The sequence below is a fragment of the Haliotis rubra genome, unplaced genomic scaffold (genome assembly GCF_003918875.1).
Source record: "Haliotis rubra isolate DU_JTF1 unplaced genomic scaffold, ASM391887v1 Scf385, whole genome shotgun sequence".
Classification (NCBI taxonomy): Eukaryota; Metazoa; Mollusca; class Gastropoda; order Lepetellida; family Haliotidae; genus Haliotis; species Haliotis rubra.
Window position 1 is genome coordinate 727677 of NW_025767063.1, and position 25542 is coordinate 753218.

At 38.9% G+C, this 25542-nt stretch overlaps 1 protein-coding gene and 1 long non-coding RNA gene across 2 annotated transcripts in view; both read left to right on the forward strand.

Annotated features, from left to right (window-relative positions):
- Positions 1–25542, forward strand: part of LOC124286534 — a 54964-nt gene that overhangs the window by 26738 nt on the left and 2684 nt on the right. The window contains exon 2 of the mRNA XM_046722901.1: positions 7531–7592. The gene's annotated coding sequence lies outside the window, so the exon portion shown is untranslated. The remainder of the gene's footprint in view (positions 1–7530; positions 7593–25542) is intronic.
- LOC124286535 overlaps positions 1042–25542 on the forward strand; it is a 28617-nt gene continuing 4116 nt past the window's right edge. Inside the window, exons 1-2 of the long non-coding RNA XR_006901057.1 lie at positions 1042–1052; positions 3877–3878. This is a non-coding gene — a long non-coding RNA (uncharacterized LOC124286535). The remainder of the gene's footprint in view (positions 1053–3876; positions 3879–25542) is intronic.

The window sequence follows — 25542 nt, forward strand, 5'->3', positions numbered from 1 at the left end:
TGTCGTAAGAGGCAACTAATGGGATCGGGTGGTCAGGCTCGCTGACTTGGTTGACACATGACATCGTATCCAAATTACATAGATTGTTGCTCATGATGAAATGTCATCGTAATCCCAATTGCGTAAATCGATGATCATGATGTTGATCTCTGGATTGTCTGGTCCAGACTTGATTATTTACAGATCGCCGCCATATAGCTGGAATATTGCTGAGTATGTGTTAAACAACAAACCAACCAACCAACATATATACACCCAGGATCTTGTTGAAAGTGTTCTCTATAAGATTTAACACTAAGCTGTATTGCCCACCCAAGGCCCAGCTGAAAGTGTCAATGGTGTATTTACTCTGTCTACCTGACTACAGACCTCTGGTGGCCAACTGTGTACAGCTGTGTCCCTGTCAACCCCCGACCACCACCAGCCAGCCATGTAAGTGTGCATATATGTAGTGCAGTGTCACAGCCGATCACACTGTCGTGACATGCTAATGATGACAATTACATAATTGGTGACAACTGGGGAAGTGTTTCTGGTTGTTCACGTGTTTCTGGGCTACAAATAACATCTGTATTCAGGCGTTTATGATGCATCAGTTTGTATGGGAAAAACGCTAGCTGTTCTCACATGATCTGTCAGTTTTCACAGATTACCAGAACATGGATGACGCTCCGAACGTTAAAGTTAGAGCTGCTACTATGTAGGTATAAGCTGACAGCCCTCATGTCACATACCTGCAATTGTTGAGGGTCCCATCCCCCTTTGTAGGCTTGTCACATGTCACATCATCTATGTTTAGTTTAACAACTCTTGAGTCATATCAGTGTTTTGTTACTACAAGTTAATTACTCTGACCATGCTTGCTGATCTTAGGGACAAAATAGTTTAGGTGATTTGTATGTTTGTTATTGAAAAATTAGAATCTGTGTACCAGATAAAGCTGGGGCACCCTGTGTACTCCACTGGGACATACAGAATGCCACTTACACAAATACCTTGTCAGGCATACCAAAATGGGGTCGGACAGAAGATTTGCTTGTATCAGTGTTCTTGTTTCCCACGGATGAGAGACGATTTGGGGACCAAGGCGTTAACAGTGTGTCAAACTTCATGTGTAACAAATAAGAGACATGGTTTGGTAAAACACTTCTTGACATGTGCTCCGTTTTTAATATTCATATTATGAATGGTCGTTGTGGCAGTGATGCACAACTCGGAGATTTTACTTACATAGGTCTGAATGGTACCAGTGTTATTGATTATGTTATTTCGTCAGCAGCATTATTTGACTATGTAAATGATTTCAGTATACAATCATGCATAGAATCAGACCATCTTCCCATTATATTACGAATAAAATCAAATCATAATAGAAAAGCTGATACACATGATAAAAGATCTGAAATTACGTACAGGTTTACTTGGGATAATGATAAGTCAGGACAGTTCAGGGAAAATTTGCTATCTGAAAACGTTCAGGAATTGCTAGATAAATCTGTTGATTGTGCTTTCACTAGTATAGATGAAAGTATACGATATATATGACAGATGCGATCTGTTCAGCGGCTTCTTGTATGAGAAAAAAGTTGGTCAATCAAAAGCATACTTGAAAAGTTGGTTTGACTCAGATTGCAAAAAAACTAAAACCGAAAGATGCAAATTTCTCAATAAGTTCCGGAAATGTAAAGACAAGCATTCATTTGATCAATATTGCATCGTAAGAAACCAATATAATGCACTTTGCAAGAAAAAACGTATTGACTATTTTAGAGAAAAACGAATAACAATAGAAAATAGCATATCTAATTCCAAACATTTCTGGTCTGAACTTAAACGTTTAAATAACCATCAAGTAAGGCAAAACAATATTCAGATACATGATTGGTTGGCACACTTTGGGCAACTCTTTTGTGGTGTTCATACAGTAGATAATAAAAATGACCATAATTATCATGACAATACAGAGCAGACCAACCTGAGCCGGCAAAATTCAGAACTTACGGCAGATATACTTGATTCACCAATCACTAGAGAAGAGATTTTTGAAAGTATTGACAATCTTAAATCAAACAAATCACCAGGATTTGATGGCATGATATCAGAATTCTTTAAACACTCGTCCGACCTTATATTGCCATACCTAGAACTACTATTTAATATCATATTGGAAAATGGTACTTTCCCAAAATGTTGGACGATTGGTATTTTTGTTCCGATCCATAAACATGGTGATGCAAATAACCCAAATAACTATAGAGGAATAACATTACTTAGTATATTTAGTAAAATTTTCACTTTTATAGTTAGTAAGAGACTTGTAAGCTGGGGAGATACAATGGATAAGATAAATGAATCTTAAGCTGGATTTAGACATGGATATACCACTGTTGATAACATGTTTATTTTACAAAGTATAATACAGAGATATTTGAATTTAAAAGGAGGAAAAGTATATGCCCTATTTGTAGATTTTGCTAAAGCCTTTGACTCTGTCCAACATAACAAGCTTTGGTCTCTATTTCAATATCATGGTCTCAGTAACAAAATGAGTAAACTTTTGACTAATATGTATGAGAACTTGAAGGCATGTGTTAAAAATAATCAAGAATTTTCGGAAACGCTCAAATTAAAACTTGGTGTAAGGCAAGGATGTATACTTAGTCCTTTCCTGTTTTCATTTTTCATCAATGAGCTTGCTGTTCAAATCGAAACTAATTGTTCAAGTGGCATACAACTTCACCCAGAAATATTTAAAATCTTCCTTCTGTTGTTTTGCAGGCGACATTGTGTTGTTTTCAAGCACCGTTAGTGGCCTCCAAAATCAAATAAATGAACTCGAACATTACTGCGATAAATGGAAATTAACAGTAAACAGAGAGAAAACAAAAATCATAGTCTTTAAAAAGGGAGGTAAACTTTCTAAAAAAGAAAAGTGGTTGTTTAATGGTATACATCTAGACTGTGTTAGCTATTATAAATATTTGGGATTGTATTTTACCAATGGTTTGTCTTGGAACATGCATGTCAAATATGCTTTCCAAGCAAAAAGCACACTTATTGGTATTATGAAGACAGTAAGTACACTTGGAGATATTAGTTACAAAACCTTTTTAAGATTTTTGATGCAAAGATAAACCCAATTTTGACGCACGGAGCAGAAATCTGGGATTAGCAGACTTTCATCAAATAGAAAGAATACACTTGTATGCATGCAAGAAATATCTTGGTGTTAAATTGAATACAGTTAATGCAGTAGTTTATGGTGAATGTGGCAGATATCCAATGCACTTGTTTACAAGCATAAAAGTTGTCAAATATTGGTTAAAACTGTTAAATATGCCTTCATATGGGTTACCTAAAAAAATGTTATAATATGATGTTATTGTATGATGAAAATGGACAAAGAAATTGGACATCTCATGTTAAGAACTTCTTATTCTCTGTTGGCTTCGGAAACGTTTGGAATGCACAATATGTAGAATCACATCGCCATTCATTCAGTCGTTAACCATAAGACTTAAAGACATATATCTTCAAACATGGTTTGAGAAAATATCTTTGTCAAGTAAATGTTTTACTATTCAAAATTTAAAAAGATTTATTCAATGAAGTATACTTATCATGTGTTAATATAAAGAAATTTAGGCGAACACTAGCAAGATTCCGATGTTCATCTCACGATTTGTTGATTGAAAGCGGCAGATATAAAAATGTTAAAAGAGAAGAGAGAATATGTACACTTTGTCGTTTAAATGAAATTGAAGATGAATATCACTTTCTCCTCATCTGTCCATCATATAATTCAATACGATGTAAATACATTAAAAAATATTACTATATCCATCCAAGCATCATAAAATTCTCTACCCTTATAAGCAGTAAAAATCAAAATATATTACAAAATCTTCATCCACACTGCAATGTTGTATAGAACAAAAGTTTTATCACTGTAATGTAAATATATTTATTTATGCAATTCCCCATTATATATGTATATGTACTAAAGGCCTGTGGCGTCTTCAGTACGAAATAAAGATGAAAAAAAATGGTATTTGTGATGCTTTGCTTTTGTTGGTGGTGATTCTCTTATTTGAATTGAAACTTATTAAAAATATTACAGTCATTAACAGGGTTAAGGGGGTTCCTGGGATCCAAAAGCTTTACTCCTTTGGTTTTCACCTCTTATCACCCCTAAATCAGACGTAGACAAGGACCCCTAAATTGTCCTCCTGTAACATCAGACGTAGACAAGGACTGCATGATTTTCAAAAAATATTTTTGAACACTGCATGTCACTACAGCAAGTCGGTAGAATCCTGACCAGACATGGCTATGTGAGAAGACTGCAGCAGTAGTGATGCATATCGCCAGGTAGTGTCACATTGTTGTGCAGCACCTGCTTTGTCCTGATCCAAATCTAGATCAACAAGCAGCAGGGTTTGTTTGCTTGAATTGTTTTGTATAGATTAATATAGGGTTGCATTGGACATAAACTATGAAACATGCAGTCAACACACAATGAGTTGGTTGTTGTCATGGAGGAAGCCTTTTGTTGGGTTGTGTGTTGTTGCACTTACAATATTCCTGCTAAATCATGGCAGCCTGTAAATATTGTGTCTAACAGAACCTGGGTCATATGTCTGGGTGATACAAAGGTGTGGATGTAGTGTAGGTGTCTATACATTCAACAGATGTAGGTGTCTATACATTCAACAGATGCAGGTGTCTACACATTCAACAGATGTAGGTGTCTACACATCCAGCAGATGTATGTGTCTACACATTCAACAGATGTAGGTGTCTACACATTCAACAGATGTAGGTGTCTACACACAGATGCAGGTGTCTACACACTCAACAGATGCAGGTGTCTACACATTCAACAGATGTAGGTGTCTCTACACACTCACATACACATCCAGCAGATGTAGGTGTCTACACATTCAACAGATGTAGGTGTCTGCATATTCAAGACTTGTAGGTGTCTACACATTCAACAGATGTAGGTGTCTACACATTCAACAGATGTAGGTGTCTACACATTCAACAGATGTAGGTGTCTACACATTCAACAATTGTAGGTGTCTACACATTCAACAGATGTAGGTGTCTACATATTCAAGACTTGTAGGTGTCTACACATTGAACAGATGTCGGTGTCTACACATTCAACAATTGTAGGTGTCTACACATCCAGCAGATGTAGGTGTCTACACATTCAACAGATGTAGGTGTCTGCATATTCAAGACTTGTAGGTGTCTACACATTAAACATTTGTAGGTGTCTACACATTGAACAGATGTAGGTGTCTACACATTGAACAGATGTAGGTGTCTACACATTCAACAGATGTAGGTGTCTACACATTGAACAGATGTAGGTGTCTACACATTGAACAGATGTAGGTGTCTACACATTCAACAGATGTAGGTGTCTACACACTCAACAGATGTAGGTGTCTACACATTCAACAGATGTAGGATTATGTTGCTGTAGGGCACTATGTGTGGGAACAAATATCCATTCCGAGAGAGATAGACACAAGAAATGTTCCTGGAAGCTTGAGCTCAACATCAACAACTCCTTCCACTTTGACAGTATATTTCTGTTTTGTAACCTTGTGCCAGAAATTGACCCAGCACAATTAGCTAAATGACCTGCGACAACAATCACAAAGATGGTAAATACGCCTGGATATGTATCATTAATAGAAGCTAATATCTGCCACCCTGAGGACTTGCCCCTCAGGAACTGGAGTGAATAAGGACCAAGCTCCCAGTTGATCCGTCGTTGAATACGCAGATTTGGTTCCATAGTCGGAAACTCTGATAAAATGCCGCTGGGATTTCAGACAGGACCAAACTGCCAGTAAAGTCACTGAGGCCACGTTCACAGAGTGTTCCTGCCTTCTGCTCTCAATTGGAACAACATTACAATATGCTTATTGATTGCTTCTCGGGCCAAGGGTTAATTTCTTCCGGTGGATTGAAGAATGCCCATTCCAGTACAGCCATCTGATATGACCTTCTGTGATCAGTTGGAACTGCTGAAATTGTAGTTAGGGTTGTGATAAATGAGTGAATTGTACAAAATTGCAATTGTGGGATTATAAGGAATGAAACTGATACGGATGGTGATTGGGTTCTTGTGATACATGGCAGATGGACCATTCATGCAGTTGGTGGAGCACCAAGAGCTGACATCTTCTACACAAAAGTCCAATAAAAATGGGGACGTTCTGGGAAATGTGATTTTATGTTACAGCAGAAGGTAATTTAGATAACATATCACCCATGCTGTCATTTTGTGGAAAAAAGGTATTAACGTTGTGTAAGATGAGTCCAAAATGACATAAACAGGAGATACCTCTGATTGCCGACTCTGATTGTCCGGTTTGTTTTATAACAGAGAAAGGTTATTCTGGAATTGTATGGGCAGACATGTCAGTATTCATTGGAATCATAGTACTGGGAGTATAATTTCTACTGAAGGTCCTTTTGGCATTTATCTATATTGTCATTTATGATGGTGATTGTTAAATTATACTGGTGGGATTCCAAAGGGATTCAAATGATATTCTGGAATATTGATTTACTGGATGTATAATTTTCTCATTTGTCTGATGTTGTTTTGTGGTGATGAGAACTTTTGTTAATTTTGTTTCCATTCATGCAAATATAGCGTCAGACATCTTACATCCGCAGCTGGGGAAATCATTATTATTTCACAAGGTTGCAACATTTTCCTTTGTCCACTGAAATGTTCTAATCTTGTTATCCCTGGCAAATAGAATATTTATGAACCTTTTTTAAAAAGCAAATTTTCTGTGAACCTTGCACATTTTTCATGAACAATTGATTTGTAAGATTAGAATATTTAAGTACTTGGGGGACATTGGGTTGGGATGAATCTACCACTCCATCAGTCAGGTTTCTATACATTTAATCCCTAAAGGATCAAGATGTCAGGCTGACCATGAACAAAATAGTGATTCTAGTTGTTTACTTTGCTGCAAAATGTATGGGGTTTTTCATCGTTTTCGCCTTGATGCCAAAAGCAGAATTTCCAAATGAATTTTGAATTGTGTACAGATCTGTGTGATCAAAGTAGACCGAATGAATAATTTCACAGGTCACTTGAGGAAAGAAGTGTTCCTTTTTTAGAGTAGTTGACCTAATTCAGACGGATGTTTGAGCTAGGAGTTTGGAAAGCAGTTTGGAAATTAGTTTAAGACTAATTAAGATGGATGTTTGAGCTGTAAATTTGAAAATCTCTAAACATCTCTTTCAGCTGGGAGTTAGGTATGTTTTAGGTGGATGCTTGAGTCTGGAGATAATTTAAGGCTTCTAAAGATCTTGTCTGTTGAAAATATGGGCATAATATTATTACAAGGGAGGTTGCAGCCATTTCTCAGCTCACCTGGCAGTTCTCAGCTCAGTCACAGATTCAACATGTTAATGAGACTTCGGACTTCTAACTCTCTCTAGGTTTATTCCTGCTTCTTGTTGATCCTTGTTGTTTGTTTTCAGATTTGGAATTATCTATAATACTGTGTGTGAGGACGGGAGACTTCTACAGATCCAAGCAACAGGTAAGACCTGAAGTATCTTGCTCTTACAGATTAATTGGAGGTAAAAATACTGGGTTGACATACATCGTTGTTCTACGGAGCCAACATAGAGCAAGCTTACAATGTCTGTAAACGCATCATGGTAATTTTTAAGCCAGACTGTTTGGTTACATGGTTGAAGGGTGATTGTGTGTCCAGTGGGGTAAGTTACATGGTTGAAGCCAGACATGTTTGGTTACATGGTTGAACTGTGTGTCCAGTGGGGTAATGTTTGGTTACATGGTTGAAGGGTGATTGTGTGTCCAGTGGGGTAATGTTTGGTTACATGGTTGAAGGGTGATTGTGTGTCCAGTGGGGTAATGTTTGGTTACATGGTTGAAGGGTGATTGTGTGTCCAGTGGGGTAATGTGTGGTTACATGGTTGAAGGGTGATCGTGTGTCCAGTGGGGTAATGGTTACATGGTTGAAGGGTGATGTGTGTGTCCAGTGGGGTAATGTTTGGTTACATGGTTGAAGGGTGTCGTGTGTCCAGTGGGGTAATGTTTGGTTACATGGTTACATGTAATGATACATGGTTGAAGGGTGTGTGTCCAGTGGGGTAATGTTTGGCTACATGGTTGAAGGGTTACAATGTTGGGTAATGTGTGTCCATCATGGTTACGGTTGAAGGGTGATTGTGTGTAATGTTTGGTTACATGGTTGAAGGGTGATTGTGTGTGTCCAGTGGGGTAATGTTTGGTTACATGGTTGAAGGGTGATTGTGTGTCCAGTGTGGGTGTCGTGTGTGTGTGGTTACATGGTTGAAGGGTGATCGTGTGTGTCCAGTGGGGTAATGCTACATGGTTGAAGGGTGAGTTACATGGTTGATGTTTGGTTACATGGTTGAAGGGTGATCGTGTGTCCAGTGGGGTAATGTTTGGTTACATGGTTGAAGGGTGATTGTGTGTCCAGTGGGGTAATGGGTACATGGTTGAAGGGTGATCGCAGGTGTCCAGTGGGGTAATGTGTGGTGCATGGTTGAACAGTGATTGTTACATGGTTGAAGGGTGATGTGTCCAGTGTGTCCAGTGGGGTAATGTGTGGTTACATGGTTGAAGGGTGATCGTGTGTCCAGTGGGGTAATGTGTGGTTACATGGTTGAAGGGTGATCGTGTGTCCAGTGGGGTAATGGTGTTGTGGTTACATGGTTGAAGGGTGATCGTGTGTCCAGTGGGGTAATGTGTGGCTACATGGTTGAAGGGTGATCGTGTGTCCAGTGGGGTAATGTTTGGTTACATGGTTGAAGGGTGATCGTGTGTCCAGTGGGGTAAATGCACACAATTATTCAACAATTACAACATTGGAGGATAAGTATTTCTTTTTCAAATACTTGTCGGAAGCTTTGCCTTGAGCTCATCAGTCTTGCAGTTCATCATTTTGTCAGCTCATAGACAAGTTTGTGTAAAGATGAAATAGAAAATATTCCTCAGGTTTGATTACTTCTCACAGCAACATTTTGATGGTTGGTGAATCTGGAAATGTGTCAAGTGGGTTACAATTATTTCTTTCATGTTTTCAATTAGAAAACCCCCAATCTCAACGTTAAAGATACGGTCCAAAGTTCTACTTCTCACTCATCAGTATGTTTTTAAGCGTCAGGGTTAACACTGATTTGATCAACCTTCAATCATACGGAAGGAGTATTGAAGCGAGCGATATTAACATAAATGTAATCATAAGATTTGTCTAACATGTTATTTCCAGCAGCAGGAGCATGTCTTGACTGAGTCTTGATGAATGCCTTCATCAGGATACAGTAACTGATTTGACGCTTAGTGGTCGTTAAATGACAGTTAGATTGATAACTGGCGTGAGCCAAGGAATAATGTGGTACTGTGGTCATGAGGAAGGTGATTGTGCAACTACTACATCCATCCAATGTATTGTTCATATGCGAAACACAAGTATTCTTGTGTATGTATGCAATAATGATGTATGATAATTGAATTGAAACTTCTTAGTTTATTTTTCATACCTCTTTTGCATAATGATGGTATGAAGAACCAGTGTATGAATGAAGGATTATTTTACTCTTTTTTGTGCATTCGTTGAATGATAACCGACACATTCTATAAAATCGCATCTTCTTATGTGGTTTGTTTCTCTTGAATTTGACTAAAAGTACATAAAAAAAGCCCTGAATTCGTTGAGGATACATTTCTGCTATCCCAGTAGTTACAATTGTAAAATTGGGTTGAGCTGCTTTCATAGATTGCTCCATATATTTTCAAGTAATAGGGACATGAACTGAAATGAACACCTCGATGTTCAAAATCCTGATCAATTGACTCAACATGTCTGTAGTACAAGCATGTACATGGGTGGAGATTTTCTGACAATCTCGCCTTTGTGCATGTTGTGCATCACCTCAGTGTTTTGTCCGAAGTTGCTGGAGCATGGCACTGTTGCTGAAAGCGACAGTTCACATTGAAAGTTATTTCATTTTGCATAAGATTATATAAAGTAGCACAAGTAGCAGAGTGCAGAGTCATCCTACAGATGACATTTTTCCACCAGCTAATGGAGTCAGTCATGTGAAGAGGGTGTGTGATCTTGGATCAGAATAGTTTGAATTTGATATGAACATGCACAAATGACATACAGGAGCCCGTGAAATTCTAGATTTCTCAAGTCTAGTCCAGTGAACCAGTGTAAACCCTATTACACTGGTCCTGAGAGTTTGTAGCTAGCCCTGCTTGAATGAGACAAATGTGTGCCATGTCTACATTAATGTCAGTTTTATTTAGCTCCAATTTGTAGAAAAATCCAGCATTAGGAACTGGTTCATGTGCTTCCTGCAGGGAGGACTACCATCATGTCTTGTATTTGTCTTTACCACATTTTAGTAGCCTTGGGCTGGAGGACCAGCATGAAGTCTGTTAAAGGAAGCAGACTAGATAGTTGCACAAGGCTAGACATTAGATGATATGTTCCGCAGGCTAGACTGTTGCATGGACTAGACTTTCAATGAGTTCATTAATCAGGATGCTCTACCCAGAAGTCAGGACAAGTGTGTCTAATGTTGAATGTATCCCAAGGCTAGTATCATTGCAGACATGTTTGAGGGTTTCCTCTATATTGTAGCAATCCGGGTAAATAATCGTTTCAGGTTAAATACATCCAGGACAAAGACAGAGTACACATTTGTGCAGAATGGTAAAAGTATTTTGTTCTTGACTTTGCCATGAACTCTGTGTGACCCATGGTGAGAATTACTGGTGTTGTATCAGTACTACTGCTCTCTGCACGGCAACAGGCTTCAGAGTGGTTGCTGAGCTTGTAGTGTTGGCTGCAAATCACGCACATTGTCATAATATCGGCATAACTCAACAAAGAAGGTATCACTGGGAATGATTGTTAGAAGGTCTTATCTTCCTCATTGGCCTTCTGAAGCTGGAGACAGAGAGATTGCCAGGCAGCGGCTGATGACACTTTCACATGGCAGTTTGTGAAACGGTCTGAGTCCGTGGGGAGTCAGGGTCAGGATTACAATTGGTTCCCAGCAACTGAGACTGGTTGTAGGAGGCAGCGGCATTCGGAGGTGATGGTGACATGTGGTGATGTTGTTGATAGCATGCATTATTGCTTATAGTCACTGGATTGCCTTGCCCAGACTTGCCCAGATTTGGTGTTGTATTGCTGCAATATTTCTGAATGTAGTAAGAAACCAAGCAAACTGGTTATTGGAAGTATCGCAGGCAGATGGATGATTGTTGCAGATGAGGGCATCTGGTGTAGAGAAAACTACAAGTTGGTTTCACCAAAGTGCTAGAAATCTAACTCTGTCATTGGGCTTTCCTCCCCGTATCTGGATCACGCAATGTTTCTGCAATATCTCTCAACGTAACATTAAACCAAACTCATTGATTGCATCCTGTGGTGTGAAAGAATGCATTGGAAAAACAGTTTTTAGAATCAGGATATATAAATTAGCATTGATTTTGAAGGTTTATGCCTGGCAGTCGCTTTATATGTGGGGTGGCTTTGTTCCTGTTTCCTTATTTTGGTCGCCTTATTTTGCCGTAGGTGAATACAGTGGCCAGCTACAGGTACGTGTCAGATGAGTCTGTCCACTGTCTCAGGTTGAGGTGGAGTGGAAGCAGTCAAGTCAGCCATGAGTACAGACAGGCTGAGGAAGTATAGTGTTTTCAGTATTGATTGGCTGTGTAACCTGGTCAGCTTGATGTTGGAGGACGACGTTCATGGAATCAATGTTCTGCACCTTTAAGAATATAATGTGTTGGTAGCAAACTTTAGCATTGATGGCTTCAACATGTTCAGTACAGCAGTCTCAGCGACATTAGTAGAACCCTGCAGCATTGTTGATGGAGGACAAAGTTTAGATTCAATGAAGATGACAGAATAAACTGAGGGTTGTTACCATTTTCATATCATTTCTTATCTCTGTGTATTGTGGATTCTGAGGAGACTTTGTTATATGTTTCCCAAGAAACAAGAGTGGCTAAAAGTATTCCATTTGACTTTGACCATACCTGATTTTCATCGTGGATGAAAGAGACTTCTCCCCCAGTATAGCTCCTGGGTGGCTCAGTTGTTTAGACACTGGATTCAGGTGCAGAGTTCACTCCCTTAGGTGTGCCAGACACCTATGAACATAGCTCCAAACTCTATTTGGACCTGGTTGTGTTTCTTGACAGCTCCATGCCTATGGGTTTCACCAAAACTGTAAACGTCTAAGTTAAGACAGTTGAGCTTTCCTCCCACGCCAAGCTTGATGTTGAATGACTGAAATACTTAAAGGGGAACTTGATGGATGTCAACTTCTGTATATGAAGAACATGACAGTTTGGAGTATATTCTGCTTGCCTTCATCAGGTGAATGATACTGCTGTAAGAATATCATCCTAAATGTCATGTTCCTTGTATGACAGAAGCTGACATGCATATATTCCCTGACAAGGTCACGACCACCACAGGTTAAATCACAAAAGATGGTGCTGATTACACATGATCATTACAAAACGTAGCAATAACAAACAGCGTATCTTTGTCTGTCATTGGTCTCACTCATGTCAAAGCTGTTTAAACCTGTTGGTTTCTGAAAAAAAAGTTCTCAGACTTTTTTAAACAATTTCATATTGGAAAGATAAGATCTATAAGATTTCAGAACTATCAGTTTTCAAGAATAGTTGTGATATTGCCATATTTGATGAAGTGAAATTTCCTTCAAAGTTTTTCTTCAGCTGTGTATTGACAGGTTTGTGGTGCTTCATTATATCGTGGGATTCTGACGTGTATTTTAGCAGCTTCATCCCAGTGTAGAGCTGGCTATAAATGGCTATATCAGCAGTTGCTGTAGCCATGCTGCTTGGTGTAGATACAATATTGGTCTAGACCCTTCACACACAATCAATATTTTGACCAACCTCCCTTTGAAATACAGATGTTCAATAAAACAATTAGCACATTGCATTTATATGTCTACATCATCCAGCCTAAGTTCTGCTGGGCAGCCTTTCATGTTCTGAAGCATTGTACTACTGTGCTGCTGGCTATTGTTCACTGGACAATAGTGTACAGGCCACATGGGTAACTCATTGTCCGGTCAGCTCTTACCTCAGTGTGGTGTCATCAGATTAACATTAATACATTACCTGGAGGCAGTGTGCCATCCGTCTTAAGGTGTTAATAAAGTCATTATGTCTGCTGTGTGAGGACTTATTGCTGGCCGGTTAGCACCTCATTAATCAGGGTGATAATGAGTCTGCCTGGCTACTGTGTGGGCTCCCAGCAGTTACACCACGGCAGATGACAGGGACAGTATGTACAGAGGCTGGTGAGTCAGACCAGTGGTGTTGGGAGGCAGTGTATCTCAGTGGTTTTATGTTCTGGGGGGAAATGTTGGTTTCTTTTTTAATCCAAGGGAGTGATTATGGTTATATGCTGCTTTTAGCAATATTCCAACAATATCACGGCAGGGACACCAGAAATGGGCTTCACTCATTGTACCCATGTGGGGAATCAAAGCCAGGTCTTCAGCCTGACGAGCGAACGCTTTAACGACTAGGCTACCCCACTGCCCCTTGTAATTTAAGACAAATGTTGGTCATTAACCTGGCAAGAACTTTAGTAAAGTTATTTGAATACCTAAAGAGAAGGCGCTATAGTCAGACACAGGCGTGATCATAAGACATAATGGTGAAGACAGTGATGTGTGCCTCAAGAAGAGTTAGAGAAGGGCTTGGTGGCCAGCAGGCTGTGGGACTTTGAGAAGCACTTGAGTTTATGTACTTGAAGGGACAGTATGTCGACTTTATGGGTGAGTTTAGTTTTACGCCGCTTTTAGCAATGTTACAGCAATATCACAATAGGGGACACCAGAAATGGACTTCACACATTGCACCAATGTGGGGAATCGAGCAATGGTCTTCGGCGTGATGAGCGAACACTTTGACAACTAGGCTACTTCACCGCCCCCTTGACTTTATGTAGGTAAACAATAGTTGAAAAAAACCAAGCTTGCTCGATTCTGCTCGCCTTATATCATGAGAGAAGTTTCTGCTCTGGCGACCACTGATGTGGGCTTATCACATGACCAGACATTTCTCTTGTTTCTAAACAAACACGCCAACTATGAAATAAGAACAGGTTGGCCTAATGCAAGCCTTTTGGTGCCGTTTGCATGTTGTTTTGTATAATTATATAGATAAACTTCACCAATAGTAACAGTGAAGTGCAGGACAATGCAACTGTACAATTTGGAATGACTTTGCTTGCTCTCCCTAGGGCTTTGATGACATCAACTGGAGGATAGATACTCAAATTAAAAGTTTTATACATTTTAGGATATTTTGTCGTAGATAGTAAAACATTTCATGGCGTATGGTAATCGAATTGTGTCGAGTAGTGAAATATGAAACAGATGAAAAAACATATGAGCAGACTGTGTGAGATGTGATGTTCAATATTAGATACTAGGCTGACTGCACGGAACTATATGGGTAAGAGAGTTCTTGGTATTATGCGACTGAGGCATGTATGTATGTTTGACTCTGTGACTTGGTTAATTGCTTGTCATCGTACCCTAGGGACAGGTTGTCCCTCATGCTATCAACCACTGTTTTCAGTGCCCAGATTGAATTATTTAGAGACCACTGCCATATAGATGAGTGGTTATAAACAAAACAGAACGGGTACAACTTATTGCTGTGGAGGTGTCTTACCTCTTCAACTATAGTCTGTTTGCAGTGAAAACGTACCGATGAATTTCACTTTAAACAAGAAAGTAAACCGAATAAAGTGAAATTAAGATTGTGAATCCTCATAATTCTACCTTGCCAATTGAACATTTAAGTCTCAGAATTTTATTCAACTAAGGATAAAAGTTGTTTAACAAACGATCATAGTTTCAAATCACTATTATCGCCAGCTCAGTGTTAGTACCATGATTTTCGAAACCTTATAATATAACACATAATTACCTGAGATGTGTACTAAGTAATATAACACATAATTACCTGAGATGTGTACTAAGTAATATAACACATAATTACCTGAGATGTGTACTAAGTAATATAACACATAATTAGGGGCGGTGGGGTAGCCTGATGGTTAAAGCGTTCGCTCATCACGCCGAAGACCCGGGTTCGATTCCCCACATGGGTACAATGTGTGAAGCCCATTTCTGGTGTCCCCTGCCGTGATGTTGCTGGAATATTGCTAAAAGCGGCGTAAAACCAAACTCAGTCAGTCAGTATACTGGTAACACATAATTACCTGAGATGTGTGTTTAGTAATACAACAGGTATATATTTACCTCTACTTAGTAATGTAACACATAATTACCTGAGATGTGTGTTTAGTAATACAACAGGTATATATTTACCTCTACTTAGTAATGTAACACATAATTACCTTAGATGTGTGTTTAGTAATACAACAGGTATATATTTACCTGTATTTAGAAATATAACACATAATTACCTGAGATGTGTACTTAGTAAAATTATAGATATATTTACCTGTACTTTGTATGTAATAGGTAGTTTGTTACCTGGGGCAGGTAGATAGTAGTACTATGGGATGGTCAAATGTTTATATGTGTGGCAAGAACATATACAGACAGCGGAATAGATTCAATGTGCTTTGTATAAGTTGACTTACAAGACACATCACTGAAGCAGTGCTTATATTGTAGAAATAACATGAACGAATGAACGAAGTCACCAACCAGTTTCTCCCTAATTCCCAGTGATGAAGCCCACATTAGCAGGTTCATGCAGGTTCCTGTTATGTACACTTGTGCAATGCTAGGTAATGCTTGGAACTCAGGTGTGTACAGGTATGTGTTATTGTGTGATGCATTCCTTGTGTGATGTAATGATAGATTATCAGCAAGTTAAATGTGTTAGCCTGTTATCACGACTAGACCGAGACTAATAGGCACCTTGATGACACACAGGATATTACATTTCAGTAGGCAAAATAAATTACTTTTTGCCTAATTGAAATTTGACAAATCTGGACTGAAAGACAAGGTTTGTGTTATGTTATATGATGTCACCTTTCTTAACCAAAGAAAGCAGCATTTGCTCTTGGTGCTGAATGAATGGATGATGTAGGTAACTCTTGAAATGAGAAAAGTACATCAAGGTACTATGGAACTCCAGTCAGTGATTACACTGGCAGATGTCCTTGATAATATGGACGATGGACCCTGTTACCAGCAGATAAGGATGTTAATATTTGCAGGGATTACGCTTTCCAGAGGTTATAACATAAATAAAAGTTTATTTAAAGGGTAAATATTCATTGTGTGTGAACAAGGCTGTGAGAGACCCCTGGATCTGTGGATTATGTTCATCATCTACAGTCCACGGTGCTGATCCACAAAGCGTTCATAGTGCTACGACATTTATAAGTCTATGATAAACTATGTATGACAGGTCGTAACATTACGAACTGTTTGTGGATCTGTGTTCAGGACCTTGTTCCACAAAGCAATCTAAGGGCTATGATACGCTAATGTTGAAGCAAGGGAGTTTCCATCACTTCAGCGTTAAGATCGTCCAGTGGAACGTGACTCTGTACTGCATGCAGGCTGTTGTCTGTCCGTCAGACTGCACTGGCTTGTGTCATCGTGTACTCTGACATTGGCATTGTCGTCAGGTGAACTTCAGACCAGTGATGACCAACACACTGCTTCACAAGCAGACTGCAGGAAGTGTGCCGGTGTAGGAACTGGGGTTTCTTTGAGGTGTGGATTTCTGTAGATGGTGCAACAGGAAACCCATTGTTGGTGTTGTGTTCAGGTTCAGTGACTCAAGGTCACCGGATACAGAGGCTGGGTGTCACTCGGGGTGGGACATCTGTACACTGTGAAACTGGGTTACTGGCGGATCACCACTGGTTAGGGTACCCTGTGATGCTGCGCAGACTGATTCGTATGTAGTTAAGTAACATTTTCATAAAATGTAATTAGATGGTATGTATGAATACCGCAGCTTCCTCTACATTCCCCTTACATACACAAGTGATATTGGCAAGTCTGTGGGGCACTGGTTGCCCAGTATTGTAAAGCATATGATATTGCTCTACTGAATTATTTCCCTTTGTCCAGCTAGGATTCACTTGTTTTGGGTTTAAACCTGTCCTTGTTGTTTCATCAAGATGGAGACTGTCAACAGGTGTCCTGGATGTCGCGTCACAATCCTACGTGTTGCTGTCGACTCCATTAAACTTGATGAGTTGTGATATAAGTCTGTGCACAGCTCACAACACCATCTGTTTTCAAAGTGTCTGACATGTTACGTGACAATGCCAATAATTCGCTTCTCTTCCTTAGATTTATCATCTAAGACTAAGAAAGAAATGCCCACTGATTTGAACACTGATGATAGAAATTCTGGTTTGATGTGTCAGTATCTGGGTTGATGTAGATAAACACTGCAGACTTGTTGGTGTTCTGCAGCTTCAGGCTGTGGTTTATTGGCTGTGAGTTACTGACGCGTATTACCTGGTGGAGGTAACCGACAGTCACATCATGGATGCCCTGAAGGCTTTTGTTTACTCTGATAAACAAATACAGTCAACTCCCGATGAGTCGAATCTCTGGGGACCAAGTAATAAATTCGACTTATCGATGTATTCGAGACATAGGTATGTCTATGAGGTAGAGAAAAGATGACCCAGTTCTAATTCCTCCGCCTAAGCATTTGTTTATCTAATGATTTAATAGGAGCACCTTATCAGTTCCAGTCTGATTAGCACAGACATTGATTTCCGTAAAATCACTAATCTGCCTTTTGAACTCAACCGTCAAAGGCGGAAAGGTGTGAGCCGCGCTGTTTTGTTAATTGGATCAGTTTGCTACACCAATCAACTTCTCATTGACTGACTTCGGCTTATGTATACAAGATTGCTGTTGTTTCAATCTCATGGGACCAAATTTTCTTCTCGAGTCATCGTGTGTATTTATGAGACGAATTCGTGTAACCGGTATTCAAATGATGACAACTATAACAGGGAATGGTCGGGACCGACAGGTACTTCGAGTTATGCATAATATTCGAGACACCGGCATTCGACTCATCGGGATTTGACTGTAGTTTCATAGTGTGCTTAATGACATCATATTTTCAATGTCAGTTCTGTGAATCTCTCTGCAGAGTAAACTGTCTCTGGTTGGTGTCATGACAAGTCTCTCGCTGATCTTCATAGAGACTGTACCCTGGCTGTCCATGCATCCCTCGTATGATGTTCTTCTAGTGACATCTACTGATGGAGGTAGCTGTGTGGTTAAAGTGTTCACTGGTCACACCCAAGTCTAAAGTTCGATTCCCCACATGGGGACAATGTGTGAAGCCCATTTTTGGTGGTGTTAGAGTTAAAACCAATTCACTCACTCACTCGCACAGAGTGGTCAGGTTTTTTGTTTGAAACAGATGAGTTTTTCAGCCTGCATTCCTTTTGTTTTGAAAAAAAAGCCAAACAGTTGTGAATTAGACCTAACAGTTGTGTATTAGACCTAACAGTTGTGAATTAGACCTAACAGTTGTGAATTAGACCTAACAGTTGTGCATTAGACCAAACAGTTGTGTATTAGACCTAACAGTTGTGTATTAGACCAAACAGTTGTGTTTTATACCTAACAGTTGTGTATTGTATTAGACCTAACAGTTGTGAATTAGACCTAACAGTTGTGAATTAGACCTAACAGTTGTGAATTAGACCTAACAGTTGTGCATTAGACCAAACAGTTGTGTATTAGACCTAACAGTTGTGTATTATACCAAACAGTTGTGTTTTATACCTAACAGTTGTGTATTGTATTAGACCTAACAGTTGTGTATTATACCTAACAGTTGTGTATTATACCTAACAGTTGTGTATTGTATTAGACCTAACAGTTGTGAATTAGACCTAACAGTTGTGTTTTATACCTAACAGTTGTGTATTAGACCTAACAGTTGTGTATTATACCTAACAGTTGTGTATTGTATTAGACCTAACAGTTGTGAATTAGACCTAACAGTTGTGTTTTATACCTAACAGTTGTGTATTAGACCTAACAGTTGTGTATTAGACCTAACAGTTGTGTATTAGACCTAACAGTTGTGTATTAGACCTAACAGTTGTGTATTAGACCTAACAGTTGTGTATTAGACCTAACAGTTGTGTTTTATACCTAACAGTTGTGTATGAGACCTAACAGTTGTGTATTAGACCTAACAGTTGTGTATTATACCTAACAGTTGTAAATTAGACCTAACAGTTGTGTTTTATACCTAAGAGTTGTGTATTAGACCAAACAGTTGTGTAGGAACAGGAACAGATATTTATCTGATTTCTGCTTCACACTCACCATCAACTAAATGCACAAACAAACTGGGAGTATTGAGACTTACTCTGCTTAAGTTTGATGTGACATGGTCAGTCTTAAGCCCTAGACACCATTAAACCATTAAACATCCGAGTCCTGTGGTGGGATTCGAACTACAGACTTATGTCCCAAAATCTACCACTTTACCTCTTGACCAAACAGGTTAGGTTGACACCGTGCCGTGATATAGCAGAGTAGACGGAGACACTTTACTTAAGATTACACTGACCGGATGCTGAAATATCCTCAGTTGATTAAATAGAGTAGAGTTGTGTACGGTGGATCATAGATAATCTTTCACTTGCTGATGAAATCAAGAATTTCACAAAGTTAGGAAATGAAATCTTTATCCAGCCTGACCAAACAGGAACTAATTTTGAGAAGGGGGCTTGTGGAATTACAAGACGGTATAATTCTTGGAAAACACGGCACCATAGTTTCAGTTGCTTCATCCCGGTGCTCACCTCATCCTAAAGAATGTTTTTCCCTACTGATAAAAAATATAGTTCATACATGTATCTGTAGATTTCAGTGATGGAATTCAGGGATTGGTGTTTTGTTATTTTCTACATTTATGCAATTGAAGTCTGGAAGTATATACATTATGAATTGAAAATTCTTTGAAGTTGTAATATGGGATTGTTTTTTACTGAATCACCGGTGTATTGAAGTAAAAAGTGTGCACAGCTGATTGCTATTTCCGGCTTAGTTGACAGAACAAATACACGAGGTAATCTTTATCTCTGCATAGAGGACAATGCCTTGCGTAACTTGATCTTGAATTGAAATTGTGAATTAACATGTCTAGTGATGGAATACATACAATATATCCATATGATATATCAGGGATGAGGAGGGAGCTTGGTGTGCAGATGGATGGCTGTCAGTACGCTACTGATGTATACATGGTAACAGATTTAACATTAATACTTTTATTTTAATCAAGACTTTTATTACCAAACATTACCATTTTCCTGGCATCACCATCAACATTGTAGAAGCAGTTCATGACATATAATACAAGGATGTTTTTCCTAGATACTCTGAAAGTTTGTCAGTGTCTGGGGAAGTATGATTTATGTATAACGTAGGTAGGGAATGTCGACCTCATGGATTCTGTTGATGGAAGGAATATTTTTGTCCCTGTGCATATATTTGGTTTCGAAGTTTGATCACTTTGATTTGAAGCAATCAGTTAGTGTAAACATATTTTATTCAAAATGAATTGAACTAGGATTGGTAAACAAGCCGTAATGGCTTATTTGAATACCTCTCCATTTCATTGATACATGAATAAAACAAATATTAAATAATATGCAGCATGATAGGAAAGCAAGCAACCAACCTGCGTATTAAACATTATTAATCATTTATCAAACCTATGCGATTTCATTATAAAAGTATGGACAGATTGTAGTATGAAAGAATTTACAAGTACATTTTTGTTTTGATTACCATTTAGGACAAAATTTAAATTATATCCATGTTCGTAAAAATACATGTGATGTCTGAAGCTATCAGTTGAAATGGAGCAGACTTTCATACCTGAATAGCTCATGGAATAGAAATGTAAAAAACACCCAATTCTTTGATGTTACTAGAATTATTCTATACTGGAATTGGGGCAGTGAGGTAGCCTACTGGTTAAGGTGTTTGCTCATAATTCTAAAGACCCAGGTTCGAGTCCCCACACTGTCACAATATGTGATACTACTGTATCAAGTTTAGGGAGCGACATTGATATAATCATGTTTATGCTTGTTTGCCAATACCGTCATGATTATTTGAATAAGTATGTTTAAACCAAATATTGCTAAAAGCAGCATATAACCATACTCACTCACTCGCTATATTGGCATTACTGCATAAGTGTAGTAATATGAAACAATCAGTATCTTTAACCTTGTTGGAGTAGTGTATAGCCCCCAACAGTGTGAAATGACTTGATTTCTCATATCTTAGTCTAAACAGATGTTCCATGTGGACATACAATTATGGAAAGGCTTTTGTTTAGAAAAGAAGCATGTTGACTTCTAGTGTGTCAAGGATTAATATTTTAATATTCCAGTAGTTTGTGAGTTTCATAAGCACACAGTATGCATGGAAACCAAGGACGAGTGAGTTATAGTCACGTCAGCCAGCTTTCAACTGTATGAAAGTTTGAACGTTATTAGTGAGTCAATTTCATTTTTTCATTTTTTGGGGGAGTATTTGCTTTACCAATTAAATTAAATTGCTTTAAATTAACAGTATCATTTCCTTACAGTCAAAATAAATGTAGCTTTCTACTTCTCTTTTACTGAAGTGGCTCTTTTGAGTTTGACTTCTATGAAGTAGAATGACATTTCTGTTGGTGGAAGACTCTGAAGGTCAGACACTTCGCGCTTTGAACTAATCATGCAGAGGTAGTAGTGATCAAAGAGAACAATAGACACCTACCGTGACAGATAGAAGTTTACCAAAATACCTGGCACTGACACTAATCACAACAAGGAATGACAGAGCGTGGCTAATTAGCTCAGTGCCAGGCCATAGACAAACATGGCAGCAAGAAAACAATGCTTTCACTTTGAGCTGTGGTCCATCATTATTTGTTTAGATAAGAATTTAATGAGCAAACTGGTGTTGTTTGAGGGAAGGGTGCCAGACAAGGCCAGACTCCATTGTTTGCTGGTCAACTCTTCACCTGAGTATTGTTCACCTGTAACGAGTTTACCTCCCCAGTGAAGGGGTTAGCTTGACCAGATACAGAACTTGTTCAGCAGAGCTGGTGGATGGGATACTGTAGTGTTTGTGTGATGGATTAACAGTGTGTGGAACTTGGAGGGATTAACAGTGTGTTGGACTTGGAGGGATTAACAGTGTTTTGGACTTGGAGGGATTAACAGTGTTTTGAACTTGCTAGGATTAACAGTGTTTTGAACTTGGAGGGATTGTACACTTTTTAAACAGATTATGAGGTAAGAATGTTAGCTACTTGTAGCATAATTCAGGGTTAGAAATATTTTTGTAATTTCACTAGTCTTAAAATGTGATATGCCAAATGTTAAACAGTGGTGGTCTACAAGGAAATATCACTGGTCCTTCCTTATTGTAACACTTTCAAGAGGTCCTGTCCTATGTTAATTCAGACTCTGATACTGTGATGTTTTGTTGGTGATATTTGATACTGAATCTTAAATGTTGTATTTCCTGGTGGCAAAGTGTGTTTTTGAATTCCTAATCTGTTCAACTAAGTGTAAAACTTTATTTGTAGATTATTATGGAAGATGTAAAAAGGATATTGATATGCCTTGTGTCTTGTTAACACTAAATAATAACAAATAACTGGGCGTTTTGATTGACGCATATGCGGACACAGTAACACTTAGTGACCCAAGTATTCTCCCTCAGGTAGCCGGTTCTCAGTATTTCTTATGCCTAGAGTTGAATTCCATGAAAAGGCGTGTGTACTGTAGTGACTGCGTAGATTTTACACTTAAACTAATTACATTTGTGTGTAGTAATGTGATATGTATTATCCCTGGAACGTGGATATTGTCTGGCTGTGTTGAACAGTGAGAGGGGGCTGGTTGTGATTAGGTTTGACAGCCGTGTTGACCTGGCTGTGTGGCTGATTGAATCAATCTTAGTCACAGTACGACCTATTTACAGCAGCATTTCTTCCCAACTGAGACCGTTTCTATGAAATGTACCCCACCTGTACACGTGGAAAGGTAAGGATCAACAATGTCTGGTTTAGGGCAGGGTTATATTCTATGTTGCTCACTGTTGCGCGTGGATTTAATCTTGAATTCAATGTGGATCAAATATCAGGCAGGTTTTGCAGCAGTTTCATGCTGTCATGGCAACCGATTGGATAGATTTAAAAAAAAAATGTCATTTGACAGACAGACAGACAATTTATTTCGGGTATTCAAGGCCATGTCCCATATTACAAAAGGGTTTTAACAGGTGTATTCATGCTGGTCATATTACAGGTCTTGTCACCGGAAAAAACTCTCGTAAAATAACAAATGTCATTTGAGACAATCACATTCCTGGTATTGATCATCTGTGTACACATGGTATGGAGGTGTACTCATGGAGGTGTACTCATGTCTGTGAAACTAGTGGTTGACATTGAACACAACAGCATGGCCATGGATACCTACGTCAGTGTGGAGAAGAGTCGTGGAAACAGATGATACTTAGTATTCATAGATTACCTGACAAATCAACTAAATGAACTGATGTACTATAGTACTCAGTGGTCTGTTTATACATATCTCACAGTTAAGTTATATTTGGTATATTCTGCTACTTAAATAATAACTATAATTCTGTCATTAATCCACTCACTCATGCCATGACTGATCAGCTATAGTAATATTAGAAGAAGCTGGTACTCTGTAAATACTTCTGTGTAGTTTAGAATGCTACTGTATATATTGAAAACGGCATAAGTGTTTGACACAGGCTGATATTTCCAGGTTGTATGTGGAGTTGGTCGCACTACTATATCGTAACAGGTTCAGAGGGTGTGATGTATGGCCATATAACAGTTTAACATGACAGTTTAACATGGAGGTCAACAATGAGTTTAGCACTATTTAACATGCTACCTTGCTCACTCACTATTTCCTTCTACTACCACATCACAGGTGATTTTCACATTCTGTGTCCAAACCCGTGACCATCTGATTTGTCCGATACACTACTGTGAATTCAGCAACATTGTGTTGGTTTTTGTCCACTTACCAAGAATCTACTCAGCTGACACATGGAAGCAAGTAAGGGCTTGTCTGGGAAGTGACACAAATTGTTTATAAATATTCAGAATATATCCTTGAGCTCTGAAGACATCTTTATTCACTCTGAATATAGATTAGGTTCTGATGGTTGGAAAAGCGCACTTCTTTTAGAACAGATAATGATGGCTTCTCTGCACGTGTACATCATGGCAAGTGATGTAAATATTGTCTGTGGGTAGGCAAATATTTTCACCATCATTGTTATGTTAGAAGAAGGAGGTTATCGTCGCATGTTGTTTTCTACTGCTGCTTCAATTCTCATTGTCAACACTTGATCAAGCAGACATATTGACAGCCAGGACTAACTGAATGGTTCCTTGGTTCTACATACAGTGTAGGGAAGGTATAGTGTTGATGCAGCTTCTGGTTTAACACCTACATCAAACGGTGGGCAGTCAAGATTATTGACTTGTGGGATGAGATTATTTACAGTAATTGGAACTGTGATCTTCAACAGAGACTGAAACCAGTCTAGCAAGTTTTGTTGGCAAGAGTGTTTATTGGCATACACAGAGCCTATTGCCTGGGGTGGTTCGGCAATCAGGGATACTGTCACACCTGACCTGGTGCCTCGTACAGCTACAGTCGAGGGGTTTCGTCAAGTTCTTGTTGTTCGTGATGCAGCATTTTCAGAGGCAGGAGTAAAAAAACCAAATTATTTCATCTCGAGGTTGATGTTGTGTGACGAGTCTTACACAAGGCGTGACTATTTTCCCAGAGACAGAATGAATATATCTCCGGTGGGTTTGTAATGCTGAGAGTTATATTTGTAGGGAACTTGTTTGGCTTTTGAAATTCAGGTGACGTTCAGTTCGGGATTTGTGAAGTCTGTGTACACCTGCGACTTTTGTGCATGGTGAATACACTTGTGAAGTGAAGATTGTGTGCCCTTGTGGGTTTGAATCACTCAGTGTTAGTCCTGCTTTGTGGCAGTGTATGTGCCAGACAATCAGGTGATTGATATTATGACCAATGGTCAACACCTGGGGGTACAGTGACACACAAGCACAGAAAATGCTGCTTTAGGATGTAAAAGAAGGATGAGGTATTTTAGAGACACTTCAATCACTGTGTTCAGACAAAACTGTACAGGGACAAGCTTGCTTGGCTGCTGTGTCAGTCTACAACACTGTCCTGTTTGATGCTTCGGTCTTGTTCATTAGTTACATGATGTGTTGACTTGTAGGTACTTAGGGACAAGTCCCACTGTATGCCATAGTATGGATTGATGCAGGACAGTTTGAGGATGAGGGCAAATCCAGGGCAGATATTCTATATATGACATGATTCAGCATGA